A 15,834-nucleotide genomic window follows, 5' to 3' on the forward strand; every position below is an offset into this window, starting at 1 on the left:
TGCTACATGATCTGAACAACTATAACAAGCAGCATGAAGATCATTTGCTTCTTACGTGGCCGGTCTAAACCATATACAGTCTATGGTCTAAGCTAAAACTAATATTACAGATGTTTTGCTTCCTTCTAGTGGCCAAAAATAATCTGTTAAAATCAGTTCATGCTGCTTTGATGTGTGTCTAAATGATATCCATCTTCTATGAACTGAACTCAGTTTTTGAAAGAATTAATCTTTAAATCTGACTAAAATATCCAATAAAATAATTTAAAATGTCACATTAAATGCGTTTCATACGTGTGGAGCTGCAGAGTGTTTACTTCCTGTCTTTGTTCCAGAGTGAATCAGAATGTCTCATCATGGAGGTCATGACTCACAGAGAGAGTGACGCTGCTCCTCCATCACCTCTTTCTGTTTCTCTCCTGCTGAGATAAACTGTGTTCAGCTCCCTGAGAGAGTTTATGATGTTTATTAACCAACAAAGTTTATAATGTGATCAAACACTGCACGTTCTAGCTCTGATAGTAGAGCATTAAGATAGAGAGGTCAGAATGACTTTATTCATCCTGAGGGTAAATCCAGTTATTCTGGTAGAATCTCTGTTAGAATGAGACAGTCTGATGACTGCAGGAGAGAATAATAAAATAAATACATAAATCCGCCCCTTTTTGATCATTGAGTGTCTGTGTTTATGGACCAGTCCAACTTATTATCCAGGTCTAACATGCAAAGAGTGAAATGTTTTGTCTTTGTGCAGTTTTCAATTTAATACATGTAAAAACAACAAAGGATTAGCAAATTGTTGCATTTTGTTAAATTGATCTGGTTGATGAAAGGCTAAAAAAAGTCTCAACCCAAGCAAACAAATGATTAATATTATTTTTTACAAGAAGAATCAGTTTTATTGTCATGGTATAATACCTAGTTTTCATATTGAAATGCAGTTGTAGCCCCTCCATGCTAAATACAAAATGTATTTCAATTTTTTAAATTAGAATACAACATAGGCATAAAATAAATGTATATATAAGTAGAAGTATACAAAAGTAGCACTAAAGAATGTAAAAAGGAAACTGAATTATATTTGCAAGGAGATATACAGTTGAATATCTAATTACGTTGGAATAATATGACTTTGTATGCAACATATTCACTTATTTTTGCATTTTGGAGTTTAGTTTTAACAGGTTGTATTTAGCTGAGAGCAGTAGAATGAGTTTAGTGAGGATGAGGGTGTGTTGGTGTCTCCAGGGTCTGATTTATTCTCTCAGTGACCTCGTGGAGCGGAGCTGACGCTGACACGGAGGAAAGAGAAAACATGAAACGCCTCGATGCTTCCTCCATCAGGAAACTCTCCTCCTCATATATATATATATATATATATATATATATATATATATATAAAGACTGCTGGGAGTCTGTGAGGGACGCTGTTGGTGCAGCAACATTACGAGGCAACATTTATTATTTTAAAGTTGCATGGAATCTAGGGCAGAATTTTTAAACATTAAATTACTGGGTAACGCTTTGTATTAAAGTCCTTGTAATAACCATTAATTAACAAGTAATAAGGCATTGTTCTCACTTTAGATCCCTTTAGCTGCAACAAGCATGGTTAACTGTTAACAAGTGCATAGCTAACTTATAATAGATGAGCAATAAAGATTATTTTAATATCAATAAGCAAACAAAAGATTAATAAAGGCATGGCAAAGACATAATGGGTGGGTTATGGGTGTTTGTAATGCTATTATGAACAATTATAAGATACTCATGAGGCTTTTATTAATGTTCTTATTATACATCTCTTATAGGTAACACTTTATATTAAGGTCCTTGTAATAACCATTAATTAACAAGTAATAAGGCCCTTGTAAGTCCTTACAAGATGCTTATTAACATTATTGTGTGTTTATAAGCTTATATAAGTGTTAATAATGGCATTACAAACACCCATGATCCACCCATTATGTCTTTGCCATGCCTTTATTAATCTTATTTTGTTTGCTTATTGATATTAAAATATACTTTATTGCTCATCTATTATAAGTTAACTATAAGTTAACTATGCTTTTTGCAACTACCAGATCTAAAGCGAGAACAATGCCTTATTACTTGTTAATTAATGGTTATTAAGGACCTTATTATAAAGCGTTACCAGAGCTTGTTTGTGTGCGTGTGTGTGTGTATATATATATATTGTTGGTAAGTCTCATTGTTTCAATCAATGTATATCTTCCAAATATAGATAAATTAGATTTTTTAAGCTAAAATAAAGGTTTAGAATGCTTAAATATCATCTTTGGCGTTTTTTAATGGGCCCCTTTGATTAAACAGTGGCCCCTGCTTGGCCCCCACAGTAACACTGCTCTAGAACCACCACTGCCTCTGACGTTATTCATTTTCCTCTCAGCTCTGTTTCTGGTTTCCACCAGCTCCTGATTGTAAATATCTTGTTGTGTGTCATGTTTCTGGTGGTGGCGAGCTGCCAGTCACTGCATTGTTCCTCTGGTCCCTGGGGAGACACGACTTCCTGTCCCTCAACCTTTCACAATAAAACAGCAGGATACAAAAAGAGTTGTCAGTTGACTTGTGATAAAGATCGTCACTTACTGACTTCAAATCCAGCAGACTAAGGTCGTCTGATGAAACAATATGAACACTTATTAGGGATAAGTTATTATTATTATTATTTTTTTTTTTTTACATATTTTTTTTCTTCTTTATATATTTTTTTATTGGAAATTAGCATTCATAAGCATCAGTACAAGACATAACTTATTCCACAGCTGTTTTCCACATTTTTGTTTTTTAAAGGGTACATTAGAACAAAGAGCCACAAAAGAAAAATAAATACAAAACAAAACAAAAAACATAGTATTATAATAATATATAATAATATATAGGGAGGCAAAAAAGCAGAGAAACAGAAACATTAACAATTATGCTAATAATACCAATACATAAATAAACACAGGATGCCAAGTATGCTCATTAAAAAAATTAAAAAATATTTAGGGATAAGTTAACTACTCAAGGTTCACTTGCAAGCTTTTTCTGAGGCTTTTAATTTTGTTTTAGTAATTTAGTAAAATGTGTCACCTCTTTTTAACTTGTTTTGAGAAGTTAACTCAAGGTTCACTCATGGGCTTCCCCACTGTTTGCTTCAGTCATCTGGATTTTACTATTTACTACTTTTACAGATTTTTACTATTATCCATTTTTACCCAAGTCTGATAAAAAAAAGAGCTTATAACCACATCTCCTGGTCTTTCTCACCATATGAAGTTTGCTTTTATCATGTGATCACATATTATTATAAAATATATTATTTTTAGTCCATGTTTCTGTTCAAAGATGGTCTTTGTTATTGGATGTAACAGCCTTGATGATCAAACTCCATCCACGAGGACGAACATGAGATCACATTGAACGCTCAGGAAAAAATGTTTCCAATGTCAAAAATTAACTTTTGAGCTTTGTAGGAAGCCTTTAATCTAAAGAAATGTTAATATAAATAGGTGAATAAACTGAACATGAGCTTTGTTAAATGAAACATCTTTAGCCAGAGGAAGTGGAAACTAAGACTGGATGGAATAATTTCTGTTTCTGTGATAGTTTCTGTTGTTTCTCAGAGCAACAGATACAAACCAGATGCTTGACAACAGCAGTTATTGATTATTATATGTTTATTATCAGCTTTGGCTTTCTAATTCTTCAAACATTCACAAAACTCACCCAAAGCTCTATTACAATCACACACAATTTATGTAATCCTGTGACTGTTTACACTTAAAAAATAAATGACAATGCCACTTTTTCACCCTGCCAGAATGTAGCTCCTTCTGCTAAAGATAGTATGACGTTGTTTTTAACAAATGGAAGTTTTATTTTCACTTTCTTGTGGCTCCTAGTTCGGCGGTTGCTTCTCTCTTCTTTTCATTTTCTTATTCCCCCGTCACCCTGTTTTTCTTTTTTGAGCCCGTGATTTTTCGTGAGACATTTTATATATTATATTATATTGAATTCTGCTCATCAGACCCACACTGTTATTGTGAAAATAAAGTTTCAACCACATAACATATTGAAATGTGTATGTGTTTATTATGTAAATACACATAACTTGTATTATAAGTGATAGAAGTCAGCAAATAAACGTAGGGGTCATCTCTATCATCTGAATAAATATTAATACTGATGCTTTAACATGTAAGCAGCAAATTTTCAGTTTTACTGTATTATAATTAACATACTGTTGAATAGTCGTTTAATAAGTTCATGTGGTTTGTTTGTAAAATCTTAATCTGTAAAGTAGCTCCAGCTGTCAGATACATGTAGTGAAGTAATAAGTATAATTTCCTCTGAAATGTAGTGAAATAGATGTATAAATACATAGTAGACTAGAATAAAACTGAAAGCACTTTGAGTTGGTTTCAGGTGTAACTTCAACCTGAAGACAACAGCGTCCTCCTGTGCTGAGTGGCAGGTAATGCACTTTATCAGGCTTTATTATTATTTAATACACTATGAAAAGCAACATGTAAACACACAGTTTTGTTGTTGTTGTTGTTGTTGAAATCACTTAATTTTTGCATGAAACACAGGGTAAATAGGCCTAAGTCGTCAACACAAAATAGTCCAAAAACAAAAAACATTCATGAAATAACAGTGACTTAAATACAGATGTAGCCTATTATTTCATCTTTATTATTGCTAACTCCCCTAATGTAGCGTTCATAAACAGTATATGAACATTAAATGACAGCTTGTTGGTGTTATGAACAGGTAAGTATTATCACATTGATATTTAGAATGTAAACAGTGAAAGACGGGACTTTTGAATCAAGCATCATGGGTTACAAAAATCTGTTTATTATTTTGACATTACTAATGGAAAAGCGGTGTAATAAGGGTGGGCCGACATCTGTACCGGCCATGAAGCATTATAACGACGCGTTTTGTCACTTCTTTGGCGCCGTTTGACTAAACTGACTAATAAGTTCCGCCCCTCTGACGTATCCAGCCGGAGGCTCTATCTCGATCCTCATTGGATGATCCAGCTGCCTGTCATTGACTCCTCCAAGCTGTCATCAGCGGCAAAGTCAAGAAAGCTGCGTCACAACCAGCAGATCAGACAGGAAGGTGCCTTCAAAACAAAAGCACGAAATGGGTAAATAAAATATATATTATTATTTATAAAAAAAATAAAAAAAATACTTTATACAACCTTTATAACGTTGTTGTAGTATGTTAAGCACTCTGTAAAAAAAAACAAAAAAACTTTAACACCTCCACTGACCCTTTTTTAGTCTACAGAAACATAATCAAGTAAAAATGAACAGTTTGTAGCTGGTTAGATTCAATTTAAACTACAGAAAAACGATCTCAGTCATCAAACATCCTATAAACTACATATGAAGAATATATAGTTTTAGTTCTGTTATCATAAATATAGCCTTTGATTCAAAATATAGGCTACTTTGGTTGATTAATTTTTGATTTTCTAGCAATTAAGATTGTGTGTAATCATATTTTTAAAACATCTCAGACAAAACTAGCAAAAACAAAATCAACACAGATCCAACAGAAATAGGTAAAAACTGAAAAAAAGTATTCCCACTCGACTCAAGTAAGGTATAATTTTGAGTATTTACATTTTCTTAACTCAACTACAAGAGGAAAATATTGTGCTTTTTACTCCACTACATTTATTTGATTACTATAATTACTTTGCAGGTTTAGATTAATAATACAAAATTTCAGTCAACAAATTATGACATTCTATGTCAAGACAAGACTTTATTGATCTCTTGGGGAAAAGCTACCCAACCTTTACCAGCTGCAACATTAATGTGAAACTTAAACATTAAAGCATCAGTAATTATAATCTAACAAAATAAAATAGCCTACATTCTTCTGAAAAGGGCCGTTCTACATGAAAAGTGGAATCAGAATCAGAAAGGTCTTTATTGTCATTATACTCAAGTACAATGAAATTATGGATGGCTTGTCTCCATGCGCTTAGAAAAAGAAGGATATATATATTTATATATATACAACCATAGTAAACAGAATCTATAAAAATATTTAAAATAGAAAGATAGACAATATATATAGGACAATAAAAGCAAGAAAAGGTAAACAACAGCAGTAATAGCAGCTTAAAAATTAAAATCATTTTAATTAACCCTTTATCAGGCAAAGAACTATATTTGGTAACTTCAGATAATATTTCGAGAAGAAAGTTGCAAATTTACTAGATTAAAGTGGCAAATCTAAAAAAAAAAAAGTTGCAGATTTAAGAGATTTAAAGTGGCAAATCTGCGGCAAAAAAGTCGCAGATTTACAAGAAAAAAGTGGGAAAAAAGCAACTTTTTTCTCCCAGATTCACAACTTTAAATCTCATAAATCTATGCATTTTTTTTTCTCGTAGATTTGCCACTTTAATCTCGTAAACTTTTTTTCTCAGTATATTATTTTCGTATGTTTTTTTTTTACACATTCTGGCAGTATGTAATATCTTCCAATATTCTCTAGGGTTGAAATTTTGAATTTGCAAGTATTTCAATGAGTGTCCTATTAAGGGTTAAGACAAATTAAGTACGCCTACATTTTGATGTTTTTATTGTTGTACTTTTACTGTAGTAAAATTTTGAATATATTATTGTTGCTCTTCCACACAGTGATATTGCTACTTTTTATGAAGGTAAACAATCAAACCACTTCAACGTTAGTGTTTTATTTTGAAATCCCAAACCGGAAATACATTTACATGTTACCTATCTTGACACCAGTCAGAGAGGAAGGTTTTTTTTTTTTTTTTTTTTTTTTCCAATCTTCTCCTCCCAAACTTTTCTTACCTTCTCCTGAAAGTCATGACAAGTCTCAGAGAGACTGAGCGGAGAGACGCGAGGAGGTAAGAAACAGCCCGAGGGATCGATCCATCACATGATACTGATACTTATTGATTAGCTCATTATCGACTGACTCACTGACTGACTGACTCCGTTAACGACAAAACGATTAACGCTGCGTGTTTTAACTAATTAGCTGTTAACGGTGAATTATTGATAACAAACTGAAGTTATTGTCTCGTTATTAAATCATTGCTGCTGCAGTTATTCCTGCAATGTTTACATAACTTTTATTTGTTTGTTTATAACTCTACAGTTCTTCATATTGTTTATAAACTTTAAATCCTTTGACATCTCAATAGAGACCTTTAGTTTCTATCTTTTTAGTCATATGACTAATAAGGCTTTTTTTTCGCTTCTAACTTTGTCACTATTATTGTTAATAGGGCTTCTTTTTTTTTCTTTTTTTTTGCAATTTTTTTAAAGCATTTTCTAAACAGCTTATTTATTATTTATTTATTATTTGTTTATTTTTGACACTTTAAGTCTCAGAAACATTTTTATATTTTTTATTTTGTTTTATATTTATTTATTTATTGTTTATTTTTAAGACTGTCTAATAAGGCTTTTTTCGCCCTAAAAGCGCTTCTAACTTTGACACTATTATTATTAATAGGGGTTCTTTTTTATTTTATTTTTTTGCTATTTTTTAAAGCATTTTCTAAACAGCTTATTTATTATTTGTTATTTATTTATTATTTTTGACACTTTAAGTCTCGGAAACATTTTTATATTTTTTATTTTATTTTTTATTTATTTATTTTTTGTTTATTTTTAAGACTGTCTAATAAAGCTTTTTTCGCCCTAAAAGCGCTTCTAACTTTGTCACTATTATTATTAATAGGGGTTCTTTTTTTTTTGTTGCTATTTTTTAAAGCATTTTCTAAACAGCTTATTTAATATTGAGTGTTTATTTTTGACACTTTAAGTCTCGGAAACATTTTTATATTTTTAATTTTTTTTTTTTTTTTTTTTTTTTTGTTGTTGTTTTTTTTTAAGACTGCCCAACCAAGCGTCCACTTCTATACTTAAAATGTATTTTCACTGTCTAAAATATGTTTTTGTGTGTGTGTGTCATATTTTGGTATTCTCAGCATATTTAGACAGTAATGTGCTTTTATTGCTCTTTAATTATTGTCTCCTTAAAGCAGATTCAGACACAGTATTGTTCTTCAGCGTTCATTGTTTTGCTGTTGTTCTACTAATCAGAGAACTAAAAGCATCTTTTCTCTCCTCAGGCCTTCTCTTGTTTTATAGCCTTTTATTTTGTGGCTTGTCCTTCATTCAGCTGGTTCTTTATCTCTCCTCTCCCTCTCTTTCCTTCTCTTCCTCCTGTAAATCACGTCTGTTTTGAAAAGTACTGCATAAATCATAGAGCTGGTTAGCTTGCTGGTAGGAGTAGAGATCTATGAGAAATCTCTCTGGTTGTGTTGTGGGCTGTTCCATGGATGGAAATCCCCCCTCTCCTCCTCCGTTACTGTCTCCTCCCCCCGGGCTGCTCTCCTCTCTGTTATTACCCACTGCATCATTTTCCAGTTTTTAAACTGTTGAAGCTTCAGATGTTTGTGAGGAAACAAAACATTAAACAGCCTCGAAGTATCAGAGTCAATAATAGAGGAGAGAGATCTAGTTAAACATGGACGCTCCTCCTCTTCCTGAGGGAAACATTTAACAGTAGGCCAGTTGGTTGTTTACACTCTGTTTCTTAAACTTAACCAAGTGTTTAGCTGCCTAACCTTAAAGTGGCTGTCATCTGTATTCTTATGATAACAACGTGAAATTACCACCTGAATCTGCAGCTCCGCTTGGTTTGATGGAGCTTTATTTATCAGTTCTAGGGCCGATCGCTGGCTGGGGGCGGGATTGTAAAGCACTTTGTGTTGCATTTATATGTATGAAAAGCGCTATATAAATAAAGTTTGATTGATTGATTGATATCGTCACCAACAAGACCGACAAAAACATTTATCTTTCATTTGATTTGATTTGTTTAACTGCACTGTGATTGATACGGGATTATGGAGTTATCTTACAGCAAAAGCTAACATTAACACCTTACATTCAGTGTTAATAATAATAATAATAATAATAATAATGATAATAATAATAATAATACTTTTTTACTTGTTTAATTGCTAGTCCATTTTTTTTGTTATTTAAGTTTTTATTCAATTTCTTATAGGTCAAACATCATTCAAAAGAGATCAAACTTTCACACAAACAAATCGACCATATTAAACAAAAATACATCAAATAAAAACAGAAAATGCATAAACATGCAAATACACATACATACCCAAATCCCTGCCCATAAACAGCGCAGCAGCACATTTCCCAACACTAAACACTGTGTTTGCAAAGTTAGTATATGATAATAACATATATACACGCATATATACATACACACACACACATAAACACAAGTCGTCCTCCCTTTATATGTTGTAGGCACTTATTCCCCATTGCTAGTACATTTTTTAGATTTCTAGATTATACTGCTTGTTTACTATTTATTGTTATTTTTATTTATTATTTTTTATTCTTCTCTATCTTGCTTTCCACTTTGCTGCTGTAATACTGGAAATGTCTCCGTTGTGGTTCTAATAATGGGAAAATCTTATCTTATCTCTAAACGTAACGGCTTCCATAGCGTTCAAGACGAGCTGCAGCATCGTGTTGTTCATGTCGTTTCTCAGGTTTCTTTCTGAGAAGGTTCGAGAGTTGAACCAACTGCCATCCAGCTCCGCCAAGCAGAAGAACCAGGTGCCCGTTGGTTGGTTGGTTGGTTGGTTGGTTGGTTGGTTGGTTGGTTGTTTGGTTGGTTGTTTGGTTGGTTGGTTGGTTGGTTGGTTGGTTGGTTGGTTGGCCCACTGCTTCAGTCTCCATCAGTCTCGTTGTTTCTAGTTATTTGGCTGCAGCAGCTGGTTGTTTGCTTGATGAAAAAACCTTTTCGTAACGGGTTTTTAGCAGATTTGATTTGAGAGAATTTAATGGGGTCCGAATAGGTAAAAAGATATAATGACTCATCAAAAGGAAAAACTACATAGCAGGGCTGGGCTGCTGAATGATGTTATAGTTTATATATAAAATAGTAAAATAGAACATTTAGCAGGTAAAGACAGATATTCCCTTCAGGAGTTGGTGGAGACCAAAAATGGAGCTAAAAGTCTAAATATTTGACTTCTTCGGGTAAACTCAGCAACAAAGATTTGAAGTTAGTGTGGAAATAGACAACTTTTAATGTCATTATTGTTGCCGTCGCTGTGAAAAAAGACAATCAGATCGCTTTCTAATCTCAGTGCTATGATAACAGGAAACAGCCAGCAGTGTTATCTGAAGTTTTTATCACTTCTATTTTATTTATGTTTTGTTTCTTCTATCTGATGCTTTAAATGAATGTTAATAAGCCTATATATGCCATTGTTTCACTACATTATGTCCATTCGGTGATAGAAGTTTTAATTTGGGGCTTGAAAGTCATTTAAAGGTTTTTAAATTTGTTCCATGAAAATCCATCGGACCGTCTACAGGTTTGAGACGGCGTCCACTGGTGAAGCAAAGTTTATGTTTCTGGTTTCTGAGTGAGGATTTGATAGAAACCACAGAAAACATGAGAATCTTTAGTCCTGTTTGGGAATAATCATGTTAAGAATGTGGAATAAACTGAGGCTGAAGAGAAACAATGACTGTTTATTTACTTTAGTGAGGAATGTCAGGATGCTGCCGCCTTTCTGTTCTACTTCATCTGGGAAAATGAAAAATTAAAGCTGCTTGAGTGCAGCTTGAAAAAGCTGCTGTCAACTCTGTCACTTTTCAGACGGAGGTTGTTTCTTGATGAGGATGTAAAGCAGAAGACAACCTGAGAGAACAGAGCTTGTCTTGTTTATTGGTGTTAATCTTTGTGTCAGTCCTCAGGGGAAAGTGTCTTTCTGCAACAGGACTCTTTCTGGCTTTGACTTACTGCTGTCCTCTAAAATAGACTGACTGTAAGTTTAGTTGGTGTCAGGAGGTCAGGCTGATATTTCCTCTCTTCCTCCTCTTATCTTTTCCTTTTAAACTTTTCTCTGATTGCATGTGTTCTCGCTTTGTGCACACTGAAGAACAACAGGACGGTTTATTGAAACAAAACTGAATTAACTTTGTGTGTGCTCAGACTCACGAGCCTGATAAGATGCATGCTGTCATATTTTTAGCTCCATTACGACTGGTTTCAATTTTAGCACCTCGAGTCGCTCTGCAGTCACACGACCAGAGAAGAGAACGCTGTTCACCAGGTTTAACCCATTGAAGCCTGGAAAGCGTTTACGTCGTTTTTGTAGTATTTGTATAAGCTCTTAAATACTTTTTGAATTTCATTTCTATCTGCTACAGAGGCTGAAAAATCTATTATTTAGTAGAAGAGTTGACACTTTTTTCCCCAGAATTTTTCCAGAATTTCCAGAAAATTAGAGGCTTATTTTAAAATCGCCCAGCGGTTTTTCAGGCCTCAATGGGTTAAAGGGATACTTCACCCTTAAAATCCCTTTTTATATCAGTTAATCACCCGTGTAACCTTGAACTGGAACTGGAAGAACATTTTGTCTCTTTTGAGAATCCGTAAAATTAGATTATTTTTTTTAAATGACTCTTGTGCTTACAAGAGCTGCAACCAATGATTATTATTTTTGATTTATCTGCAAATTATTTTCTTGATTTACTGTTATAATGGTCTATAAAATGTCCAAAGTAATGTCTTTAAATCTAAAGTTTTGTGAGTCCAAGATACAAGACAGGGAAAAGCAGGAAATCTTTTCCATTTTGCCATTTTTGCATTAAAAATGACGTGAATCATGATTATCAGAATAGTGGGCCTTTTTTCTTTTGTCCATTGATTCATCAGTTAGTTGCCTAATCAGTTATTACCAGTTTGTGAAGAGAAACCAGCCTGTTAAACAAGAATCAGCTGACTAAACCTCACAGCATTCTCTTTGTATTGAACGTTGAATTATTGAAGTTATTATAATATTTAAGTTTTCCAGCAGGTTCTTTATTATTTCTGAGTGCAGCATCAAGTGGACAATCAGATGTTTGTTAGACAAAAAACAACATAAAGTAACAGAAGAGTGTGTTTAAAGGATCATCAGACACATGAGAACCACTTTATTAGGCTTTTGCTTTTCAAAATCTTTGTTTTGATTTTGATAAATGTCATTGAAAGCTCATTTTGATTGATTTAGAATAATATTCTTTTTTTTAATCCACTGCATTTATTTAAAACCTTTAATTACTAGTATATAATATATTACTATAATAACTATACTATACTATAAGTTACTGTAGTTGTTTATTAAAAGATAAGATCAGTTTATAAAGTAGTTGTATAGAAACAAGTTTTTTTTAAAAACAGTAAAATTCTTCTTATACATGAATGCATCTGTTTTATTAATCCAGTAATATATTGCATATTAGCATTCACAGGGTCAATATTTTTGCATTATTATTTCCTTTACTTTTAACATTTTAAAGTACATACAGCTGATTTTTTGAATGCAGGAACTTTACTGGAACGTATTTTGGAGTATTTTTCTGGAGTATTTTTCCATGACAGCTCTGAATGACTGGCCCCATTGAAGTGAATGGCAGCAGTGAGTTTTTTTGGTTGTTTTTTCATGCATAGTGAAAGTCACTTCCTGTCAAAGGTGGAGCCATTTGTTGATTAGTTTGATCCTGTACTGTTGTTTATTTGTTATTAAACCATCTGATTAGAATCACAACAATAATTCCAGACTTTAAACATATTAATTGTTCCATGAAAGTCTGTGGTTTGTTTATCTTTTTTAAAGATCTTCTTCTACAGCAACAGTTAGTTTTAAGTGTCGAGCTGCATGGAACCTGATAGCAGCAGCTTTTCATCATAATTAGCAGCCGTCCAGGCTTTGGAAATAGGAAATTACCACTTTCAGCTTTATGCCAGATCCTCAGATTCTCCCTGAAGGAGGAGAAGCTCTGCAGAAGTTCACAGTGTTTGAGAGAAGCAGCTGAACCTTTTCTACATATGCACTACCGGTCAAAAGCTTTAGAACACCCCAATTTTTCCAGTTTTTTATTGAAATTCAAGCAGTTCAAGTCAAATGAACAGCTTGAAAGGGTCCAAAGGTAAGTGGTGAACTGCCAGAGGTAAATAAAAAAAGGTAAGCTTAACCAAAACTGGAAAATAATGTACATTTCAGAATTATACAAGTAGGCCTTTTTCAGGGAACAAGAAATGGGTTAACAACTTAACTCTATGGAGTCTTGGGCTATTTTGTCCATTTTTGAATTCTTTTCATGTCTTTGTAAGTCATTTTGTGTCTTTTTTTGGTCATTTTGTGTCTTTTTTTAGTCATTTTGTGTCTTTTTTGGTCATTTTGTGTCTTTTTTTAGTCCTTTAGTCCAACATAACATGTGATTTTGAATCTTTTTTTAACTTTCAAAACACTATCATGCTCAATCAAGAATTTTAAATGTTGCAAATGTGCATTAATTTCAGAGTACACTGAGACATTAAACTGCATAATTTATCAATTAAATTCTGGAAAAGTTGGTGTGTTCTAAAACTTTTGACCAGTAGTGTAGTTTTAGTTTTTATGGTAACAAGGTAAAAAAACCCATCTTGTCTGTCGTTTGATTTTTGTAGAAGAGATGCACAAGTTTTAGAAATGTCTCCAGAGCTGGACAGGAAGTAGAGAGCAGTTACAAGCTGTAAACAGCAGAATGTAATAAACAGATATTTAATATTGAAACAAACGCTCTTTTGTTTTATCTTCTTGGACAGTTTGAAGTTAGCAGACGCTTTGATATTAACAGGAATCCATTTCTCATGATTATATTTACCTCGGTTAGTCTCGAGGTCAATAACAATCTGCTTCTGTGAAAAGATTCTTGCAAATTGAGTTTGAATTTTATTTAATTATTTTAAATCAAGATGACAGATTTATGGGCTTTTAACTTCGTTAAATAATGATGAATTAATGTAATTTCTTTCATGAACTCCCTCCTCTTTGCGTGCTGAATAAATAAAATCAGCTGTGATTTGTCCTTTTGATGTTAATTCTGTCCAGCGGGGACACTGAGAGACAATTATCTCTGAAAAACAAAGACATTTCTCAGTTGTGATCCTGAGAAAAACTTGTTGATGGAAGCGTTGGAGAAAATGAATAGAAGACTCACACTTTATCATTATGAAAACAGTCGTAGATGTCCATATAAGTGAACAGTCATCTGAAGATAACACATGACCTTTAATTTTCTGATTGAAAGTTAGTGAAAGGTCGTCTCTTTGAATAAGATCTACAGTCAGCCGTCGCCTGGAGCTCTGGATCTCTAGCTCTGATAAATAGCCGAGTAAAGGATTAAAGATACATACACTACTGGTCAAAAGTTTTAGAACACATTTGCAACATTTAAAATTCTTTATTGAGCATGATAGTGTTTTGAAAGTAAAAAAAGATTCAAAATCACATTTTATGTTGGACTAAAGGACTAAAAAAAGAGACAAAATGACCAAAAAAAGAGACAAAATGACAAAAAAGACACCAAAAGACACAGAATGACTAAAAAAAGACACAAAATGACAAAAAAGACACCTAAAGACACAGAATGACTAAAAAAAGACACAAAATGACCAAAAAATGACACAAAATGACAAAAAAGACACCAAAAGACACAGAATGACTAAAAAAAGACACAAAATGACCAAAAAATGACACAAAATGACAAAAAAGACACCAAAAGACACAGAATGACTAAAAAAAAGACACAAAATGAAAAAAAGACACAAAATGACTTTCAAAGACATGCAAATAATTCAAAAATGGACAAAATAGCCCAAGACTCCATAGAGTTAAGTTGTTAACCCATTTCTTGTTCCCTGAAAAAGGCCTACTTGTATAATTCTGAAATGTACATTATTTTTCAGTTTTGGTTAAGCTTACCTTTTTTTATTTACCTCTGGCAGTTCACCACTTACTTTTGGACCCTTTCAAGCTGTTCATTTGACTTGAACTGCTTGAATTTCAATAAAAAACTGGAAAAATTGGGCTGTTCTAAAACTTTTGACCCGTAGTGTATGTTCCTATAAATAATCAGAATTTATAGAATGTTAGCGAGCGTCTATGTGCTCTAATCAGACGCTAGTCCCTCTGTCATCTCCTCGGCCTGTGAATGCAAAACCAAGGGCTAAAAATACCCACGTTAAGTGAAGTGCTTGGGAGAGAGACACTAATCAAACATCAGGGTGGGAACAGTTCTGGTTCTGGTTCATCTGGTGAGTTTCAGGCTCCACCAGACTCTGGTGATGATTGACAGGTCAGGATATTTGACCCTGAAAGGCTTTTTGGCGGGTGAAATGGTGAAAGTGGCGTTCTGGTTAGAGCGTCAGGTCAGACTCACTGACCCGTTCTCTCTGAGGAGAAACCAAACCACCGCTGCTTTTGGAAACGTGTCACTGCCATGCTGCCACGTTTAAAAATCTTTCTGAATCCAGTTTTCATTTTTGGATCAAACAATCAGAGTTTTGTTGAAGTTTAGTTTGCGGTTGTACTTTTCTCGAGATTCTGAATCAGATGCCTGAGAAAACGTCTCTGAGGGCAAAGAGAGAGCGAGGCCTCGACCTCCAGCTCAGACAGAGATGTTTCTGTCTCTGGCTCCCAACGGGAGAAATGTTCAGTTTAACTCCATGAAGTCATGTTCAGTTTCACTGCAAGAGGAAAACAATCTCTCATATCTTCATTTCATTCTTTTTCTATATTCCCACCAATCTCATTTTTCTGTTTAATTTTTATCTTTTCTTTTCTTTTTTTTTTGTAAATTTTATTTATGCAAAGTTTTGGCACATATATATATATATACAGACACATACAGTACAAGAAACATAGAAAAAAATAAATAAAAGTAAAGTAAACAA

General features: G+C 33.3%; 1 protein-coding gene across 1 annotated transcript in view; it reads left to right on the forward strand.

The window, feature by feature from the left end:
• Positions 1-6,820: 6,820 nt before the first annotated feature.
• Positions 6,821-15,834, forward strand: part of kank3 (KN motif and ankyrin repeat domains 3) — a 46,455-nt gene continuing 37,441 nt past the window's right edge. The window contains exon 1 of the mRNA XM_059341391.1: positions 6,821-6,913. The gene's annotated coding sequence lies outside the window, so the exon portion shown is untranslated. The remainder of the gene's footprint in view (positions 6,914-15,834) is intronic.

The sequence above is a fragment of the Centropristis striata genome, chromosome 9 (assembly GCF_030273125.1).
Source record: "Centropristis striata isolate RG_2023a ecotype Rhode Island chromosome 9, C.striata_1.0, whole genome shotgun sequence".
NCBI classification, from domain to species: Eukaryota; Metazoa; Chordata; class Actinopteri; order Perciformes; family Serranidae; genus Centropristis; species Centropristis striata.